The following is a 19,849-nucleotide window of genomic DNA, read 5'->3' on the forward strand; positions in this document are numbered from 1 at the left end:
TTTCCCCTTAAATCGACAAAACTGTTCAGGAACTGTAAGAAAAAAAAACCATTAAGTAGCAAAGTACAAAGCAATCTCTTTCATAAAAGCCAGTGTATATTTAAAATGAGAAAGCCCAGTGAATTTCAAGAGGGTCAGGCAGTGGAAAAGTATTGAAAGTAAAGTTTTACCTCCAGGGACAGCCATAATGAGTGGAGTAGCTCAGTAGCTGGAACGACTCTTTGGACTGACGGACAAAAAATAGAGCTTTTTAGAAAAGGTGTAACCTCTGGACCATTGGTGAGTCAAAATCCCCCTACTATCCTGATTTGCATTTATATAGCTCACAGCATTTCACATTTACATGTGAAAGCCTCTCCTGGACTAAGGGCTGAGGGGGGGGGTCAACTGCCAAGCTTCCCAGGCTTGTAAAACTGCCAGAAATTAAAAGTCCACGTCAATTCCTGGCAGTTCCCGGGAGTTTTCTAACCTTGCGTGGCAGCTGCGATGTCACGAGTTCACACGAGAATCGCTGGATCCTATGTCACAAGATAATCCATCTTGACAAGCTCTAAGTTATGCGTTTGTGTCCAGCTCGTCAGACAGCAGACCAATCAACATCCTATGAGGAGAGCTACTGCAGCTACGGGCGTGGCTTAGGTGTGTGTGACGACCAGAGTTGCCAAGTTCGCTTATTATAAGCAACTTTAGCCTTATTTAATAAATAAGAATACATACTGTATATATAAAGTGATCAAGTGGTTGCCTCTCTTTCTCATATTGTGGTAGGTAGGTAAGGTCGCTTGTTTTGGGCTTTTTGTGGGAGGGAGAGTTGCTTCTTTTGGGCTTGTTTCTATGGACATGGTTGCTTGTTTCTCTCGTGAGATCTGGCAACACTGGTGACTTTCGTTAGTTTGATTGACAGATGGTTCATCCAATCATCTGCCAAGTATTTTTTGAAAGTGTCTGCCGTTTTCCGAACAGTTTCCAAAGACGGCATCTCAGATGGTTCTGTGAAACGCACCATCTGACAGGGTCAGGTTAGGAGTTTTTTGGACTGCCTGCAAATTCCCATGAACAGCTGTTAACCTGAACTTCCACAGCAATTTACAGTGCTGCTTACTGACTTACTTACTTTTCATACAGTGTAGCTGAAAATCAATTTGCCTCAAGGTTTTTTTTTTACAATCTGTACAGTTTAGGACACCATCTGCCCTTACACCCCTTGATTCAGATAAGGAAAAACTTTAAAAGTTTGTCATCGTCAGCTGGATGTTTGTGGAAGCAGAATGGACCAAATTGAAGTTGGCAGGGAAAGAAACATAGACTCATGAGATGGGAATTCAAACGCTGCCAAACTCACATGTGTATGAGGCCAGCCGGTCAGCTAATGAAGGATCAAACAACATGAGACATTTTTTTTTTTTTCCTGATTTTGTTATATTGGTGTTGCTAGACTCATCACCAGCCCACTGGTCGACCGCCCCACCAGGAAAACTCCCACTCCTCCAGATGGCCTGTCTGCCTCTGATTGCCAATATCCCTGCAAGCGTTATTCAGAACAGCTAAAATATCTAAAGCAGCAGCATCTAAAAGCAAGCAATTTTAATCATTCAGAACCATACCACAAAAAAATGATTGCGAAAGAACTGTATTTTTCCATGAGAAGTTAAACTAACTTTGCCTCAGAAACTTGACTGAAGAAGCAACTCTGCGTCTTCCACAGATTGTGTTTTGATTAAGAGAGAGAGAGAAAAATAAGTGGACAAAAGGATTGAAACAAACTGGAGAAGAACTGTGAAGTTGGTGTTTATTGAACTTTTTCCTCAGCTCTTTGTGGGAGTCCTTGGAGTTCACTGCCTCAAAAAAACGCAAATATGATTTTAAAGATGAGTGAAAAAAAAAAAACTTTTTCAGGTTTCTGTGTCTCAATATTGTTCCGCCATAATCAATATGAAAAGAATAGTCAACAGATCAAATATGGCTTTTGGTAAAATTGTTGTTTTTCCTGTTAAAAAGTGCCTTCATCGTGAAGAGTTGATTTAAACCAGTGTTTGAGTTTATCCTCGCAACACACCAATAAAACTGAATTGGTTGGCCATGTTGTTTTTGTCTCATATTTTTCTTCTAATATAATTGTGCTTTCCTTCAATCTGGCAATATCTACAGCATATCATATTACTGCACACTATCGCCTGTCTAAACCCGAGAGTCACATTGTCAAAGCTCTTTTAACTTTTATTCCTTCCTGTTCATCCTGTATTCTCCACATTCCTGCTCCGTCTTTTGGTCCGGGTTTCTCTTTCACAGCATCCATAAAACACAGTCATTAGAGCCCCAGCAGGCTGAGAGGAGCACAGAGAGGGGGCATTCAGATAGGAGCTCTGTCAGCAGAAGGGACTGTTAATTGTAACCATTAGGCTGCCGTCGTGCCATACTGCCACAGCTCTAATAGAGGGTGGCCTATGGTTTAAACATGGCTCTCGCCCCGTGGACAGCAGCAGGGCTGCAGCGACTTTAACCCAGATCCAACAGCTTCTGTCTTGGAGCTGACACCGGATCATCCCTCCCTGTGTTTTTCCCAGTCTTTGGGGAATGGAGGCGTGGAGCTGAAACAAATTGTTATCTTTGGTACCTCTTAAAAACATGCCATTAGTCCCAGTTTCCTGTTCTCTTCTCTCTGTTCCACTCGTTCTGATTATGGCCATGGAAGTGGAGTTTGTTTGCCTTCTTGATCACCGCTCTGTTGGCAGCGTGTGCAGTTTATGGAGGTTAATTGAAAGACTCAAACAGAATTAAACTCCTATTAGCCACTGTGCTGCGCCATAATTAAATATTGGCAATACTATTGCTTTGAGGACTCTGTGTTGTGATGGGTGTCACTTTGGCTCGTATTCAGAGTTGAGATAGTACAGCAGGAAATTATCAGCAGAAATTTGTAGCTCAGCATTCAGACTTCTGTCTTGTGTTTCAACCCACTGTGTTCCTCATGAACTGCCACATATAACCCTGGCCCTGTCAGATGGCTTGTTTCACAGACCCAACTGAGAAGCTGTCATAGGAAACTGTTTGGAAAAGGAGAGACACTTTCGAAAAATACTTAGCAGGTGGATGAACCGTCTGTCAATCAAACTAACCAAAGCGAAACTAACTCAGTGTTGTTCTTTGCTCTTCTTTCAATGAAGAAATACTCTCCAGTTCTCATATAACTGATGCTATTACAACATTTACGCTAACCTCTTCAGGAGCCACCATTGTAGCCTCTCCATGACTTACCGGGTCTCATGTTACGTGTCCACAGAGTCTGTCATTTCCACGTTCCCGTGCAAATCGGGGGCATCCGGCACGACTCACCACCCCTGGAAACTCCCTAAAAACTTTTTAACGAATCGTTGTCGATCTAAAATGAAGACACATTTCGTAACTGCATGGATTATTTCTTACTTAAAATGATTTCAGAAACACATTTCGGTGAACTATGTTCGTACGATAAGAGAAAAAAGTTTTCAAACGAGCTGCCATGTTGGTTCCGGTTTGAAAGATGGGACCACCCCGCTTGGCTGAGGTAGCTCCTCACAGGACGCTGATTGGCCCGTTGTCTGGCGAGTCAGACCCAAACCTTTTCATGTGACATTTGATCTGTGATTCTCGCGTGAGCTCTTGCCATCGCGAGAATCCAGCTGCCGTGCAAGGTTAAGCTATGCAGGGCAGAAGTTACTCAAAGCGGAGTTACCCATCATCTCAACAACATTTTAGATTGTAATCTTTTTTTCTTGTAATCTTCTTATAACTTTTTTCTGCTTAACATCTCCTCTGGACAAAGGATGCAGGTTTTAGGACAGAGTCTACATACTTATGATGAAGTCAAATTTGCTTCTTGGTATGCTCATTTATGCATGCTTTACTCATATTTGTGATTTTTGATTTTTTTTGTCATGCTAACAGATTGGCTCTAACGATGGCAATATCGCTCAGTCAGTCAGTCTTTCCACCACTCCGGTCACGTAGGATGAATTCAAATTACTTTAGTAATAGCTGACTTTTCCTCTAGTGCCACCATGAGGTTGACTTTTTGGGGTTTTCAAGAAATGTCTGAACAACTTTTAGATGGCCTGCCAATGGCGTAGCCACGGGTGTGCAAGCTGTGCCTGTGCCACCCAAAGAGGCAGCTGGCACATCCAAAAATCAGATGCAGAATGAATATTTAGTTATAACCTTACTAAAACGACTTACTATTACTAGACAAAACAACCCGCCACTATCCATCTGCTGCAATTCTATATTTCTTCTAGCAGAAGTTGGCAACCCTACACACACATTTAGCAGGAAAAAAAGTCATGAGCAGTCGTTGCGTGCGGCCAGGACGGGGAGAGGCTGCACAGAAAGCTGCCGGGGCTGGAAGAAAACAAAGCGGCAGCTGGCAAAGTCATCTCTTGCTGCATTCAGTTATACTCAGACATCGGAGTTTTGCTCCTGTGAATTTCCGACCAACCACTACTTTTCATATATATATATATAGCCTATACTGAGGTGGCTGTATTAGTGCTGAATCTGCCCCAAAAAAATCTGCTTCCGCCCTCCAGCCGCTCGCATAAAGGGCCTCCATCTCAAAGTCCCAAGCTGAATTTCAGTCCAATGTCCACTCCGGGATCACACCTAGTTTTTCTGATGAACACCCGAATTTTTTTTTCTGGCTACACTAATGTGGATTGCCATGAAATTTGGTACATTCATGTTCCCTCTCAGGATGAATTGTAACCTTGATTGTTCATATAGCGCCATGAATATTTTGCTTCATGACCAAATCAGAATATTTTGTGTCACTTCTTGGCTTAAAGGGAAACTTGTTTAACTTCCCTCCATGTTGCCAAAACGTAGAGCTCACTGCTCATTTTGCCAGCAAAAGTCTGCTGGATGGTACGTATCAAACTACAGATTGTACTTCCGCATTTTTTGTATGCCCGCCGATGCTGGAATCGGACATTCGAGGCTACTTAAATGAGCCACAATACAGTGCAGAGGAAGAAGCCGCAACAGCCGAGAGTCGAACACCGCCAGCCAGTGAGGATAGCGACGCAACGAGCCCAGTGCATTCTGGTTGTTGTAGGTTTTCTACCTTTTGAGCAAAAGGGAATACCACAGCCCCTTTTCTCTGTTTTCTCTGGTCACGTAGCACCAATTTCTTTCGCAGAAACAGCCCAGTTTTATGAAAACAGTATCTTTTCAGTGGTGAAATACTTCTTAAAGGACAGGAACATGTTTTTCATGTACCAACTGTGAATCAGAGTTCTTCTGTTTCAACTCTCATTGCAAATGTTCAAGGCTGTGTGGATTCATTTGATGATCAACATGACCTGGCAGGGCTTGTGAAATGCTTTACATTTAGTTCTCCATCCCAGTCCTTAATTCAGCTCTATTTGCTTTCTAGTTAAGGAGATGCCACATTGAGCTCCAAGACACATGAACGATTTTGAGGTCTTAGTGTTCTGCTCTGGGGCTTTTCAATCACCCACATGCCCAGTAAAAACAGGAAGACCCACTTTGCTTTCTCCGAAGAAAAGCATGCAGTCTTGTTCAGCCACACAGAATTTGATTTAAAATTTATGCTCAAGAAGCCAAGGTCACCGAAGATACCAAATACAGTATGTCAGGTCGTATCATGGGAAAATGTGTGTGGGCTTAAAAGGAATTTAGAGTTTTCTATTTGACGTGATGGCGCTGTTGAAAGCAACATGGCATCAATTAAATATCGAAACAAGCAGATATTATATATTTTTTTACTTTAATGCAAATTAATAGAATATTTGAAGAGAAAATTGTGGTTCGAGAGACGTTTTTTGCTGTATTCCTGTCAGTTGCATTTAATTTTCTGTTTGCGCCACGGCCACATGTGTGCTTTGAGCTGCCCTCTTCCGTTGTGAATGCCAAGGATGGGTGCCCATGGTTTATTCATAGAGAGGTGGTAGAATGCCTGATGGCTTATTTCTAGGGCTACAAGGCCGGGCTGGCTCGGACTTTGTGAAGGACAATAGATGAAGCTGAGCCTGGTCAAAAGAATTCTGTTTCTCTCTGTTGATTATGAATTTTGATGTTTGGAAGGAATGATTTTCTTCACTCATTATGTCTTTTCTATTCTGTGCAGGTCTTTTCTTTAACTCACAGTTCTTTGTTATAATATGCTCCGTCTTTCATTTCATTATTTGGCCATTTTCACAAAATACCAGACAGAACTCATTACCGCTACATTAATCACATCGCTGCTACATTAATCACACCTTTTCCTATCTGTGGATGCAATAGTTTTCGTCTGCCGCTGCCACCTTTCGTAACTTTTAATTATGTCTGGACAAGATGCACGTATAGAAATTGATTGGCTGCGGATGTCTCTCTAAGGATGCCACAGGGATATGAACACAACTCTAATGATCTGCCCTAGGTTTTGTGTTTTTTGTGAGCTTCATTATATGGCTGAAAATGAACAAAATGCCACTTCTGCAGAATTTAGCCCTCTTCACTTGACCAGTCAGAAATAATTCACAAATAATTTCTCGGTCCCACTAAATGCCTCCAGGTATCCTAGTGCAAAGAAACTGCAGCGGTGTGTAGAGGACTTATTATATGGCATATATTTAAGCTGTCCTGTACATGAGAAGCCTGCAGGAGGAAAGAACAGATAGTCCAGTCTCTCTCCATCACACAGCCTCTGTCCACATCCCCTCCTCCTAATTGTATCTCATTAGAATGGAGATGTGAATATCTCCAACATTAGACTCCCAGATTAAGATCTCAATTAGTGGAGGGAATCTGTCTGCCTGTTTAAAATTAATCACTATTCATATTCATGGCCTTCCTTATCCTCCTTTCCATGCAATGGTTCACTGAATTTTTAAGCTTTAATGACCAGGACTAATTGACTGCAAACCTCTCCAATGGTTTTCTTAATGGCCTCGTGCTTTCTGTCGAATCACTTGTTTTTTTTAGAGAGTGTTTACTTTAGGCCTTCGAGGAACATTAAGTTTCCTCCTCGAAGGCTTCATTTAGAGCTCTCTGCATCTCACTCAGCATGTTTACATGCACTCATGGAATCTGGTTATTGTTGTTTTTCTGTAGTAACCTGATTTCCGAAACATCATGTAAATGAGAACCCAAGTTTCTGTAAAATCGGTAGGGATTAAGAGAAACCCGGTTAGCACAGCCTTGGATTCAGACGAAGTGGGTATTACAGGACAAAGGCTTCAGACAGGGGAAGTATTACTCTGATGGCACTGTGGTGAAATGAAAAGAAAGCTTGTTACTCTTAGCGTTGTCTCGCTGTACCCAAAATAACTCCAATAAATAAGTCTAAAAAAGTCAGTTTTCTACAGCTGTATAGTAGACTTTTTATTAAATACAAACACACGTGTGCAGTAAGTCAAATGATCCAAACAACAAAGAAGAAAGAAAAAACTTTGTTGCACTCAGGCTGCAGAATCATTTATCACTAATACACTTAAAATATGACACTTCATTTACTTGATTTCCACTGTGTTTCTGCTCTTCTGTCTTTTAAGTGTGTCTTTGTTTATCCGGAGAGTCGCTCTAATTTGCGTTTTTAGAGGTGCAACCTTGTCCAGGATGGATAGGCATAGTTTATGAAAAGCATTTTTGAAGTAATTTGTATCTGAATAATATGTCAGATTGCTGGTGGCACTATTAAATAGGGGAATGAATGATCCTGCTGCGTGCTCATTTTATAACACGGATATGCACCTTCTTTTTGTAATCCGACGCCGAAAGGTCTCTGACGTAGAGATTATTTACATTTATTACACGGCTTTGTTGAATACTCGATTCTGATTGGTCAATCGCGGCGTTCTGCTGTCTTTTATTTCTTTATAGCAGACCGTTGCTATGGACGCAGTTCTGATCTCGGATTCTGGAGGACCATTTATGTGTCAAATTTTGATTTCTTAAGTAAGTAGCCGTGTAATAAGCGGGATAATGTACAGCTAGTGGGTCATTATTGTGAAATAAACCCCTTCAGGGCGATGAAAGACCCCTCCGCTTCACCCTCTCAATGACCGGCTCGCTGTACATGATCCGTAACATGTTCTCAATGAATACATGCTGATGTTTAGCAGGTTTAACATGTTCACCATCTTATAGCGTGTTAGCATGCTAACATTTGCTAATCAGCACTAAACCAGAGGGCATCCTCTGAGTTCTGAGAAGTGAAGCCAATGCAGAAGTGTCTTAAACTTGCATTCTTTCTACCAGCCAGCAGGGGGCGACTCCTCTGGTTGCAAAAAGAAGTCTGATTGTATAGAAGTCTATGAGAAAATGACCGTACTTCTCTACTTGATTTATTACCTCAGTAAACATTGTAAACATGAGTTTATGGTCTTAATTGCTAGTTTCAAGTATTTCTTCAATACAGCATGATGTTCATTTAGTAAATTATGGTCCCATTTAGAGTCAAATAGACCATAAAGCAGGGTTTGCTTGAGAGCGTGGATACCTTGTGATTGACAGGTCACCCTTTCACAGTGTGATTTCAGTTCATAAAAGTTAATTGTGACATTTTGATTGCCTAAAACATCTTATTCAGCGGTCGATTGTACTTAACCCCACCCTCTCGTGTCACTTCTGGTTGTAAAAGAACAAAACGCCAAACTCGACGCTTCAAAACTGCAGCCCACAATGCAATGGATCCGTCACAGTGACTACGTCCACATAAATATTTTGTGGTTTTACTGTTAATTTAGTTATATTTTTTTAAAGGCTCCCAGGTCCTGAAAAAGGGAATGGAAGTGTATATGTGTGCGCCTCTCCCCAGATCGATTGTGGAAGACCTCTGGAGACCACAGCAGCTGCTGACAGAGTCACTATACTTGAAGCTCATCAAGTGTTTCTGTTTATCGATTGCACGGGTGCACGGAAAGGTTGCAACAAACCCACCGCCCTGGCCTCCGCACCTCCAGCTCCACAGCCTTTATAGCAATGCCATTTTCAGTCCTCAGATCTCGGCTACCACCACCCACAGCCACCTTTGCACACTTCCACCAGGGCATGAGAGCAAGACGGAGGAGGCCTGGGCTTGCTGAGACGGATGCAGAAAATAGCCCCACTGCAGGCAGAATGAAAATACACTGTTCCGGGGAAGTGTGTGACCATAAGGGACAGTCTGAATTGGACACCTCTACTGAGGTGTGAAGTAGAGTTTTTGTCTCTTTCCACAGATAGGAAGGGGAAGAGGAGGTTATGGTGGGTGTGAGGAGGCTGGACGATGTGGCTGTAATAGTGCAGTGGGAGTAAATAGACCAGGGGAGAGGGAGAACTCGGGGGACTGTCACCAATTGTCACCAAGAGTCGTCCAGCTTTTGTATTAATTTTCCTTTCTGTGTGCCTCGGGACCAGAGTGAGAAATCATCCACCTTTTAAATAGATGTGTGTGTTAGTGTGAGTGTGTCCGTGTGTTAGTGTGAGTGTTCGGAAATGGCTTACACCCATAGCTAGGGGCCAGGGTCTCTTTCCATCTTTCCGTAGGGTCCATACTAGTTGGAGGCTGTGACTGTGAATACAGCTGGCTGAATGAACGTTCTGTCTTCCTTTCATTATTCACCGCCGCTCCTCAGCCATATCTCACGTCTCTCCCCTGAGGGGGAGGTGTGCTGCCACTGATTCTTTCTGCTGGCAAGACAACACCTTTTATCCGTCATCAGTAGTTTCTTCAAATGATAGTCAGGGACATCTAAAGGAGAAATCCACCCTTGGATGGTCTTTTAGGTATTATCAACTTGTGTTGCTGAGTTGTAATTACATTTTTGGGTGTGCCTATTCTCTCTCAAGCTACCTCATCATCTACTTCTTCAAGTGATGCTTTCCTGCATTAGGAATGACATTGAACAGTGTGGACGCAGCATGAACAAGTTGCTTTCAATCAAATTGTCGCAGTGGCTCATTGGTTACCTTTTCGCTACGTAGCATCAGGTTAGCCAACATTTACTATTACAGACCAGGACTCCAATGGACTTGGGTGTAGTGGAAGTAGGAAGTGGCCTTGTGGAAGCACAACAAACGGGCTGGAATTGCACTTTTCTTATTTTTCAGTTTTTTATGTTCCCTCTGAATGGGACCATAATTTACTAAATGAACATCATGCTGTATTGAAGAAGACTTGAAACTAGCAATTGAGACCATAAACTCATGTTTACAATGTTTACTGAGGTAATAAATCAAGTGAGATTTATTTTTAGCTCATTTTCTCATAGACTTCTATACAATCAGACTTCTTTTTGCAACCAGAGGAGTCGCCTCCTGCTGGCTATTAGAAAGAATGCAATTTTAAGGCACTTCTGCATTATACCTTCACTTTTCAGGCCCCGGAGTTGCCCACTGCCTTTGACCTCGGCATAGATGAAGAGGACTTTGCTTTAGGCAGTAACAACAGTGAGATAGATGGAAGGATACGCTTTAGTGCAAAGTAAGGAAAGAATTTGTGTGCATTTTCTCCAGTTGTTGCTCTTTTTCAGGCTGGCTATCAGTACAATTAAAGAGGTAGTAGTGGTTCTCTGGCTTTCTCATGGGCACTGATTGGACATGACTATAGATGGACATTGTGAGGATTAGTTATGTGACCTTTTGGATATGTAACAGGACCTCTAACCACCATCCCTTCCTGCCACCTTGTCTTTGAATTAAAATGCAGCCTTAGATTTTATTCTCTCATATAAATCCTCCATTGTTGATGTCCACTGAATCCCAGGGGTTGTGATGAAGTGTTGTAATTTTGCCTTTTTGTTGCCTACATGTTTCTTCCCCCTGCTTTGCCTACTTCTATTTAAGTTAGTGATTTTCTGAATTTCCTAGAATACCTTCTAACGTCTCCTAGACAACTCCACAGGAGCTCCGGTGTCCAGCTGAATTTTATGCGTTGGTGGAGAAAGTAATGAACCTAACAGGAGTGAAAGTAATGGCACAGTGGTGCGTTTCTAGTTGAAACAAATGAGCGTTAGTCTTTCATTTAACAGAGTATCTGAGGGTGAAATTCTTTCTTTTCCTTTTGTTATGGATTGAACAATCGTGCACAAATTGTAGTGTGTAAACAAAAAACGCTCTTCCGTTTTGAGAGAATGACACCAAAATCTGATGTGTACCATTAATAGATCACAGAAAATGTTCTCTAATTAAATTCCGTTATGGTTGTTGCAGGAAATATTATCAAAGTGATGCTTCTTTACATCTATATTTGCCTAAGGAACCCTCAGGATTAAGAACAAAAATAAACTGACTACCACAATGGACTCAGGAAGAAGGATCCAGGGTATGTTGCCAGTAGCACATCCACCCGTCAGCACACACTGTTTAAGTTTTATCCATGCCTCAGACAAACAATATAGTGCATCTCTGAAAACACAGAACAGAGCGAGGTAAAAATGTCCCCTTTGTCAGGGTCGATCTGCAGTCAAACCTCTTGATATTTGCTGCGTTTTGCTCCTCGACTGCTGGCCTCTTGAGAGTGAGATTCCCTATCCTCTCCTGATGCTTTTTTTTTCTGGCCATCAGCCAGAAGAGCCACTGAGCTGAAAAAACAAACAGAGTAGAGAGATGAGACATGAAAAGAAGAACGAAGCTAATGCACAGATCTTTTGAAAACGGCTGCTTAATGTTGCATCTTTCAAGCCACATCGGGGAAATTTGTGTCGGTGTTGTTCATCGGACCGGAGAGGACAGAATACATTTCATATATGAAAGGCTGAAATACTATATAAAGGTGTCAGTATTGAGCTCTTCTGCTGTGCTTATGGCTCAGTTGCTCCGTGGTCACGTTTATATTTCAGGGTTAGTTAAGCGATGCAGTAAATCAACCTCCAGGGGTGTTGTTATCCATGTTTACTTTCCTCTCATTGGTATTTCTATTGGAGCAGCTGCCAGAGAGGTCAAAGACACTATAAAGCCCCATGAGACCCTCCCCTATATCTGTCTGTTTCTGCGTCCCTCAACACACACACACACACACACACACACACACGCATACTGTATATACACACACAAACACATACTCCTTTTCCCAGACAATCATCCTAATCATTCCTGATTAACTCAATGTTCAGTTACATCACCATTTAATGAACTTCCCAACTAAACAAAGTGCCGTTAGCAACACTAATATCTTCCCTAAAATAGTTTGCTTTCGTGGACAGAAAATCCTATTAGGTCTACTAAACGAGTTAAACATGTTCATATATAACAATGAGTTTGTTTTTTTCATCTTTCTCTAAAGTACAGTAGTCTGATTTCATTTGGTTGCATTTGCTGTTTGGTTTCTGTCACCTGAGACTTGGAAGATGATGCAGCTCATTTTGATCGTTATAATTACAAGTATACTATTCCTGTGAGGCGGCTTGGTGAGCAATAATAGTAAAAAAAGGTGATGCTTTTATTGATTTTGTGGGAAATCACGGCTTGTATCTTCCAGTGAAGGTAAAAGGTCAACTACAAAGTCGTACCCCGGGGGGTGTAAGATATTCAGTGCCATGGTCAAGGGCATTTCAGCAGAACGGATGCTTTAACCTGTGTTCTTCGATCCGTAATATGAAGGTCTCACAGCTGGTTATGTCTCTCCTGCACATTTACTTGCTTGATTAAGTTCAAACCTCTTTCTCATTGTAAATACGTCACTGTTTCAATAGATTGAAATTCAATTCAAATCCTTCTAGGATGAGTCCAGACATTACAGATTATTTGTTTTTTAATCAGGCATGATAGTAGATATCATAATCAACCCAAGTCAAGGAAATTTCTTCTGAGGTCTTCGCAGGTCTCGTACGAAGCTGCTTTACATTACACAAGCTAAGTCATTTATATTTTCCTGACCAAAGTTTTTCAGGAGTGGTATTATGTTAGAATAAAGTCAGCAAATAGTATAATATGTAATAATTTCTTCTTACATTTGATGTTTCCTGTCCTCTATACAGTATGTGACATGTCACCCTACTTTTTAGGTAGTTATATCAATTTCAGAAACTTACTTATGGCTGACACACTTAAAGGAGCAGTGTGTGGGATTTGGCACCATCTAGCGGTGAGGTCGCAGATTGCAACCAACTGAAGCCTCTCCCGTGTGCCAAGCATGTAGAAGAACTGCGGCCGACACGAAAATGCAAATGGTCTTCTCTAGAGCCATTTGTTGTAGGGCGTATGCAGATATAAACAGCTCATTCTACGGTAACAAAACACAACGATTTGTATTTTCAGGTGATTATATGCTAAAAAAAAACATACTTATTAATATTATAATCCATTTCTGCCAATAATTGTTACACTGTTCCTTTAAGAGCAGGTTTCAGAACAACAGAACAAATTAAATCCTTGAAAAAAAATCAAGGTATTTCCTCAGATTGATGCTGTAAATGCTCCTTAATGTGCAAAATGGCTTAATACAACCAGCCATCGTACAACAAAATATATCTAGGTAAAAGCAGTGTATAAAAAAGCTCACAAACTAAACTCTGATTTCTCTAATTATGATGCTTTCCCACCCTGAGCGGCTACAGAAGTGAAATCAGGTGGAGTGGTTTGGGGTTGAAATTAAAACCGTTATACCTTTAGTGCTTTGATTATACATAATTCAAACATATTCAACGTAATGTTCTGTTTTTTGAAGGTGTAACACCGTACGTTTGGGAACAGTCTCTTCAAATAAAAGGCAGTGTGATCGGCATGAGGGAATAAAATGAAGGATATTTTGTATAATAATAGGATCACGTATTCTCCATCAATCACCAATGTAACATGTTTAATAGAGAAAACACTTCAGTGCTACAAGGTCATTAATTATTAAAAGCGAGGCTGCATAAGATAGAGAGAAGAGGAAAGTGACCCATTTTGTAGAACCACTATAAGGTTAGGTGCAGGTAATGGTCTGTGGAATATATTGGTTTAATGGTGCTGATACCAACTGCTTGTTCACTTGCTGGTTCTTTGTCCAGAATGATGGATCAGTGATGAGAGAATAAGTGTGACTGAGTCTGCTCTGAGGCGGCCGGGAGGAACGACTGACCTGTTTTTACACTCGTCTGCCTCCGTATCCTGCAACACATTTAAAACCCGGCAGCTCCCGGCCATAGACGCAGGTTAAGTGGATGCATGTTGACTCCATGATGGGCTATAGGGAAATAGATGGCACCCAGTCAGACAGCAGACATGGAGGCTGAGGCTTGAAAAGGGCACAGGGAGGAAATAGAACATCTTTGCTTGTCGTATAATTAAAACATTCAAGCCAGGAGCGAGTTTCAATTATGACGGGACAGTTAATCTATCTGCTATTTCTTTATTCATTTCCCTGGTGAGAGGAAATATGGATTACTAGTCAGTGAAATGTGCCTTCCAAAGATGAGAACTGCTGTGATCTGATTATCATTGTTTAATAATAGATGTTAGTAGTGTTTTTAAAATATAGAATAATAAAATAAATAGATTTCAGACTGATGTGTATTACAGGTAATAAGGAAGAGTTTATTTCATGTCCTGTTTATGGTAGTTTAGAGTAACGTATGATAGTAACTGAGATTGCAAACATCAATCCATCCATTTTCTTCCGTTTACATTCCTCTCCCCAGCAACGTTTTCCAGCTCTACCCAGAGGTGTTCCCAGGCCAGATGAGATATACAATCTCTCCAGCGTGTTCTGGGTCTATACCCGGAGCCTCTTACCAGTTGGCCGTGCCCGGAAAACCTCCAAATCGGAGATTAAAAACATAACTAGTAATAACACATTTTGTCTCTGTTCATCATTTCTTCTGAAATGATACTGCACTAAGCCCCGCCCCTCACGGTCACTGTTGCTACGCCTGTCAAACTACCTGCTCTGGCTGCATATATGCAGTTAACAATATTAGTGGTGGAATATTTACCACTTGAAATTTGCAGTAGTTTTTGAAAAGAAATGGGTCTTCAATTTTACATAGAGTAAACAGAAGCAGACGCCTCATTGTTGGCTGAAATGACGAAGGTCAGGGTGGATGTTCCAGTTCTGAACAGGTATTTTTCTAAAGTAACCTGTAACCCCGCAAAGTATATATAAAATATAGTTAGTGATGATAATGTCCCTTGCCTTTGGTAATAATGCTAGGTTACGTAGTTAGCTAGTTAAGCGGGCATGCTAACAGATGTTACAGTTGCTAAGCTATAATTGGACAGAAATTTTGCGGGGGCAGGATTTAATGAATGTTAATTTCAAAAATATATATAGAATATATACAGTATATAAGGATGCCAAGGATCCGACTTGGTGTGAAGGAATCATCACCTATGGTGTGTGCAACTTCAATAAATATAAATTTTTTCAGAGGTAAATTATAATAAATCAATTTATTGTTGCCTTTAAAGACTATAACATTTATTAAATATTCAAATTAATATCTGATTATATGATTTGTGCCTGTGTACAAATTTAATGAATGCCCTTTCTCAAATTATATTATTTGGAGAAAAATTAATGCAGCAAATAAATTGATAAAAATGTACTTCAAAAGAAAGAAAATTATTATAATGTCCCTTCTTCAATATTTATTTCTGTCTGTAATTTCTAATACATATTGGCTGATACAGAAAGGAGGCAAATTTTAATTCAAGTTGTATTTGAAGCGGTTATATGCCATTTTGGTTTATATGTGTAGGGTTTGTGTAAATGTTTGCAACAGTGACACTGTTTCCAAACACGTATGGAATTCGGTCAAATGTGTATAAATGACCATCTATTTTGAAGCGATTCATCATGTCAACAATGTGATGAGGAAGAACCTAATATTCACATGTTCTCAGAGTTCTTTGAAATACATCAAAGGGCAACACTCAAAAGAAAGTGGAACTGAAATGAATATTATAATCACAGATTAAACGTTGGAAAATACCTGCAGGGAGGGACACCTTTTAATAAACACCTCAGTTTGGAGACAGTTTGGTTGGAAGGTGAGAACGAGATTTTAAAAACTCTACTTGATATTGCAAAATACCTCAACAGTTCTTGTCAGCTCTCGGGCTGGCAGGAGATATTAGCATAGATGTGTTCCTGCACAGGTCTCTGAGATGATACACATCAAACATATTTATTCAAAGTGATGCAAAAATCATAGCTTTTTTTGAGAGAAAAGACCTACACTGATACATCAATCAATATACTAATACGTGCTAAGCATAGCAACAAGTACACCACTGAGAAATAATAGAATCACAAAAGCGCAGTACTAAAGACATACACATTTTTTCTTAAAGGAACAATGTGAAACATTTCGGGGATCTATTAGCAGAAATGGAATATAATATTCATAACAATGTTTTTATTAGTGTATAATCACCTGAAACTAAGAAACGTGTTTTCGTTAGCTTAGATTGAGCCCTTCACATCTACATAGGGAGCGGGTCTTCTTCAGTCCACCATGTTTCTACAGCAGCCCAGAACGGACAAACCAAACACTGGCTCTAGAGAGAGCCTTTCACGTTTTTACGTCACCTGAAGTCCGCCGTAGTTCTCCGACACGCTTGTGAAACTGCAGCCGCAGAGTGCAAAACCGTGGTACCGCCAGCCGCCGTCTAACTTCTGTTGCTCCTAAAGTAGTGATATTATGGTATGGATGGCATCTGAGCGAGGCAAATGGCCTTACCACAGTTTTGCACTTGCCGGCTCACGTTACCGCAGTCTTGGAAAGGGAGGAGTGAGCGGAGGGGTACTCAGTTGGTTGCAATCTGCAACCACACCACTAGATGGCGCCAGATCCAACACACTCTACCTTTAACTAAGCATTATATTATAGTTCTTGAAAGGAATGTAAACTGTAATGTGGCCTAAACTTGGCCGGCTGATCACAGGATCAGAACAGGACCACATTTTATCAAAAAATTATTAAAGTTGATCAAGTCTAATTAACCCTGAAATTCTATTTCACAGAAAATATTGTAAACCAAATTACTGAAAGTTGGGTGATGCATTATCCAGTCATCCAACATGTTTTCACTGGAAGGCCTGCTTACAGCTCCACACGCCACAGTAATGTCAAAGTAGCACCAGTTACCTACGGCTACAACAAAATATTTTGAGTTGGGAGAAATAATTTGTCATTTCCTGCGCTGAGGGCAAGAATCCACACATGCAGCAAAGTGTGGTCTCACCATACATATAAAACAGATTTATATCTGTCATGGAGTGCTGAGAATATTCAGGGTTTCATTTCTACCAAATATAATAGGAGGTGATTTTATGACGAGTTCCTCCTCCCTGGTCGATGGTGATGTTAATCAGTAAAATCACCTCATGTCGTCTCTGGTGGGAAACCTGCACTCCCTGCTGGCACCAGGGTTATCCGAGAGAATATGATAATCATGAACAAGTTACTGTTTTAACAAGGTAAATGTTGCTGTCAGTAATGCACACATATATTGGTACACATCTTTCTCACACGCTGTTTTATTCCTCTCATCTGTGACAGTATCCCTTGGAGATGTGTGTGTTCATGTATGTGTGTATGTGTGTGTGTGTGTGTGTGTGTGTGTGTGTGTGTCTAGTGAACTGTCTTTGTCTAGATTTCCCTGCTCATTATCGGAGCAGGTTCAAGGAGATGGGTTCTCATTTGCATAGGCAGCTCCGGGGCTAGAGCCCCCGTGTGTAGCAGCCAGGTGATTCATTCCAGCTCCTACAGTCTTATTTTGCAGAGGATTAAATTAAAACCAATCAATCAGCCTAGATCACTCTGACCCAGAGGAAAATGAGCCAGGTGACTGACTGGTGTGAGACCATCCAACACGTTTTCTGCCCTCTCGGAATAGCCTAGAATAGCCGTATTTGTCGCACAACCATGGCAACATTGCAAGTCTGTACATTCACTTCAATTTAGAGACGAGGCATTTATGAACTTCTGATGACGTTCACGCAGCGAGGGGCAGACCAGCGTGAGCATAAAAACTCCAATAAAGGGAGTTATATTGCCTAGTAGGATGTGATCTATCTGTTAACATGTTGTTGTGGAAAAAACAACACAAGAGATCTCAAACAAAGAGAAGTGGAGCACAAAAGTACTATTTAACGATAAGAAATGTATCCACCAGTAGCAACTTTATAGAAATGAAACCTTCAGGTTCTTTTTTAGAAAATGGTATTAGAGGAAGTACAGTATCTGTCTGGAGATTTGGAGAAACTGCTTCTCAAAAGGAAGGCACTTTAGATTTTCTAATTGGTCACTTTAGGCCCAAGAGGTTCAAATGGAGAACTGAGCTTGAAGCCTTTCTTGTAAAGTAGAGGATGTACTGTAGATATAGTAAAGGATATTATATTTGTTGTGCTCCAAAACAAGTTTGTAGAATAAAATCTCCAGCTAATCAGTTAACTTAGTACATTTACTCACGTACTTTAGGTATAATATGTAACATTTCTGCATAAAAATGTCTGAAAACGATTAGACCTATGCTTTATTTTGTTGAGTGGTATGTACTTATTGTATTGTACATTATTCTAAATGTTTCCAACAACGTTCAAACCCAGAGAAATCAGCAATTTTATTCAAGGTAACTTCCATGTGGTCGCCTGTCAATGGCGTCACATCCCCTTTACCCCCTCTAGTTGCTCTAACTTCTGGGGAAACATCAGATGATACGTCAGAGAACAGTAGAGACCTAATTTATTGATATTTCAATATCGATCTAGCTTACTGCGACGTGCTACTAAGACTATTGGCTCATGGCAACCACCAAGCTAATACGTACTGTAACGTTATAACGTTGCAACTTTCAACACGCTCATGAAGTTATTTTTACTGATTAAACCACTTAATAGTATTTAAAGAAGATAAAATGAGCTCAACCTTGACCAACAGCAACAGTTAAATTCTGCTAAGCAGAATTTAACTGTTGCTGTTAAATAAATAAATATAAGTATAAATAAATACTATTAAGTGGTTTAATGCATCAGTGATAATGATCAAATAATTTAATATATTATAATAACATTCTTGAGGCCATTTTTTCTGCACAGTGTAGTTCTTTTTTTTTACTTTAGGTGCATTTCGTCGATGTATTATGTAGTTATGTAGGTACAGTTTTGAATACTGGATTCATGTTTATGTTTGGATTCATTACTTGTAATGGAGTATTTTTATTTTGTGATGTTGCTTCTTTTTCTTAAGTACAGGATCTGAATAGGTTTTCTACAGTTTTAGTAGATTTGTTGATGTTCAGATCTTATAAATGTGATAGAAAAGAGGAAAGGAGTGCTCTCCATACAGTATGATATGTTGAAGAGTTTGGATAGAAGAGGACCAGCAGTAATGAAAGGAAATCTAAATACAATTTTTTATCCACAGGAGATGTAACGTTTTAACCTTTCTTTTATTAAGTTTTGTTGTGAATTGGCGACGTGGCCATAAAATGTTAAAAAAACAAAACAAAACTGTGTATCAATTAGATTTTGCGGGACTTATACTTGCGCTAATCTAGTGCCAAGCCACTTTGGTCATGCATTCCTGCATGGTATCTCATGCTAAAACATTCATGTGTCACTTTGCGACCGATCATATCTGAGACCGGCCTGTGCAGCTCACAGGCAGGCTACTCCTGCTGCACTCTGACGGCCTATTGAAGAGCTCACATCTCTGTAATCCCCTTGAGGACTATATAAAAGCATAAAGCAAAATTATGCAAGCCTAATGTCCTCTTTAGAGAAAATATGGTATAATATTTATAAACTCTCCACTTTCTACACACACCACAGGAGGGTGCAAGTGTAGACACATACAAGAGATGTAGATGCTAATGCAACTTTAATGGACTCACATGGGTGGGCATATTCATATTAATGTGCGGAAGACATAGTGTCGGGTCAGCAAAGTGAAGACATTTTACA

The 19,849-nt window shown here is 40.4% G+C and overlaps 1 protein-coding gene across 1 annotated transcript in view; it reads left to right on the top strand.

The window, feature by feature from the left end:
* The window catches only part of tex264a (testis expressed 264, ER-phagy receptor a), an 82,831-nt gene that overhangs the window by 50,018 nt on the left and 12,964 nt on the right, over window positions 1–19,849 (top strand). The window lies entirely within an intron of this gene.

This window comes from Sebastes fasciatus, chromosome 1 (genome assembly GCF_043250625.1).
Source record: "Sebastes fasciatus isolate fSebFas1 chromosome 1, fSebFas1.pri, whole genome shotgun sequence".
Classification (NCBI taxonomy): Eukaryota; Metazoa; Chordata; class Actinopteri; order Perciformes; family Sebastidae; genus Sebastes; species Sebastes fasciatus.